Source organism: Lupinus angustifolius, chromosome LG06 (assembly GCF_001865875.1).
Source record: "Lupinus angustifolius cultivar Tanjil chromosome LG06, LupAngTanjil_v1.0, whole genome shotgun sequence".
Classification (NCBI taxonomy): Eukaryota; Viridiplantae; Streptophyta; class Magnoliopsida; order Fabales; family Fabaceae; genus Lupinus; species Lupinus angustifolius.
This window is the reverse complement of record NC_032014.1, coordinates 7,498,096-7,501,147: the sequence shown is the minus strand read 5'-3', so window position 1 is coordinate 7,501,147 and position 3,052 is coordinate 7,498,096.

Below are 3,052 nucleotides of genomic sequence, written 5' to 3'. Positions count from 1 at the left end.
CTTGATGAACTTCCTCTTAAGGTGACAAGATCTTCATGTGTCAGGATAAAGAAACTAAAAAAGAAGTTAAGAAACATTGGTGGGTGAGCTACAAGACCTCTTTACTACATTTTCATTTATACTGCTGCAATGGATAATCACATTTAATTTATGAAAGCTACATGCACTTGAATTTTATTTAACTTCATTATAAATTTAAGAGTGGTGTATGCTGAGAAAACTAAAAAGATTACCATGTTTGATTACAGTATGTTGTAGTCTATTAAGTTTGATTCATATTGGATCACTTAGTGTTTGATGCCCGAAAAAACAGGATGAAACAAAATGCTCCCTCCAGTCCAATTTATAATTCATGTTTTAGATGGCTTTTTGGTCCTGCATTAAAAAACCAAATTACAGACTAAAATGCTACTTGTTAGTACATTATTATCGTTATTGATGTGGTGTTTATACCTTTTTAATTTAGGTAAATATATATATACTTTAAGCTCCACAAATTTAGGTAAACAGACTAGAGGTAAATTCACAATTTGACTATTGTGGTTGAAAATACAAACCAGTTCCTAAAGAGTTCAAATTGTCCATGCTAATCTCTCCGTTAATAAGAGCTCAGTTTAAGTTCAGGAATGTACACATGTTTTTTTTCCGAAATCCATTTTGCACCTTAAATTTTTGTGTGACCAAACTTGGTTCTTGACTCATTTTTACTCTCTTTTAATAAGTAGTGATTTTTTACTTCATGGCTATACTAAGTGTAACTTCTTCTTCCATAGTATATTTCATTGAAACAACCAGGTGAAACATAATCATGTGGAACAATACATAGAGTATAGGGGAAGCATGATGGGATGGAAGAACAATAAGTTGTATGTAGTTACTTGTCATATCGTTGGCATGTAATCATCACACTCCCTCAATTGTTGGTGGTTTAACATCAAGTTATAGGATTCATGTTTCAATATCTCCTCCAAGATAGTAAAACATTTTGAAGAAAGAATTTCTGGTGTAAGAGTAGGAACCTTGCATATGGTAGGTGTCTTGATCTTCAATAAAACAGTGACACACCGATAATTCATTCAATGGATTGTGAGATTCTGGTGAAGTTCCAGCTCTCATCATTACATACAAACAATGGTAACTACATTAAGGAAAGTAATGAAAGTACGTGCAAAAAAATAATATCCTCGTTATTTCAAACATTTTAGACCTATATTCACTTGCATTTTACACATAAGCAGCCTTTGACATTTGTGGGTGTCGTGCATAGGATACTAATCATAGTGATGAAGATTTGATGTGTGGTGCAATTGTAATGATTGTAGAGAATGTTTGACCGTTCATAAAAAATTTGCAAGGTTGTCAACAATATTTTTCAAACTCAAACAAATTGATTTAAAAAGTTTTAAGCTATTTTTTCTTTTTCATAACTTAGAACTAAAAAAGTCCTGACAACTGAAGGCCACTTCTTTTTAAAGGAGACGGCCTTTGTAAACTTTCAAGGTAAATATAAATGAATTTTGCATAATAAGAATAAAAGATACAAAATTGCGTCTCCAAATGCCAAATAAAAATTGTTGGTGCCGTACACGATTGGTGAGCCACCAAGTCCAACAATGAGTGAGTATTCTTGTTACATAGATGAAAAAGATAAAATGATCATCTCCATTAATGAAGAGACAAATATATATTTTTCCACTTGTTTTGAATATTAAAAGTGTAATTTCATTATAATTAAAGGATGTATGTATTTGTCATCAAAAATTGTATTTCCCTTTGTTTTTTGAAGCACTTGCCTCTCTATTAATGGAGAAGATCCTAACTCTAAAAAAAAATGGGTAAGGAGATAAGTGCATATTTTTCAACTTGTTTTTAATGACAAAAATGTGATTTTATTATCATCAAAAGGATAAATTGAAAGTTTTATTTCTCTTTACTTTTTGAAATACTTGTCTCTCCATTAATAGAGACGATCCTAACTCGAAAAAAGTGGAGAGTCACGATTAAGATACCAAGTATTGATCCAAAGTTTTCAAACTATAGTTTCATTTGTCTTTTTTACTTATAAATTCTTCTACTTATCTCTTATCTCTTATGTATAATGTGAGACTTCTCCATTCAATAAAATTCTAGTTTGTTATCGAGAACAATAGTCAGCACTCATGAACAAATTGTCGTGATATTCCTTCTGGAAAAACAAATCAGATACATAATCCAATGATGAGAGTGATAAAAAACAGGGTATTTATATCCACGAACAACCATCCTCTTCATTTTGAATGGAGAGATAAGTACTTGATTTTATATATATTTTTAATGACAAAAGTATTATTATATTGTATATAGAAGGATAAAAATGTCTTATCATGTTATTGTTTTTTTTTGTGGTACTTGCCTCTCCAATGGAGAGAATCCTTACTCATATATCCACTACCAGCCCTTGTCTTGAACAATTCCAAATGTAATTTCTGAACTGGATTGTACTGAATTTAAGTCAATTTGAACAAACTTGTTCTAAACAGTGAAAAAGAGCTAGTTTAATTATTCACTATAATAATTTCAACAGTGAGTGAATGTGATATTTGAATGCAAAATAACCCAAAGTGCATGAATATAGGACCCTAAAAATAGTGCTTTTAGAAAACAAATTTGACTGTACTACAGGACTCTTATGAAAACAACTTATCGTGCATGCGAATAAATACAACAACTTAATTGTCAAGTATCAATGATATCATATCATCTCCCATTAAGAAGAGAGAAACAATGTGATGATCATTTTGACTTCTTTTATTGGAGATAGCCCAAAAGCAGCAAGACACAAATGAATCATGAAATCTCACCCTACGTAGCCCCTCTCTCTATATAAATATATTTAATATACAATCTCTGACTTGAAGAATGAAATGCCTTTGTTATTAAAATTTTACTAGAAAGGTTCCAGGTCCCTTCATCCCCTAGGTAACTTGTTTCACCATGTAGAGATGAATTGAGTGGTTGGTGTCCTAAACGGGGGGAATAAAATATATATATATATATATATATACATATATAC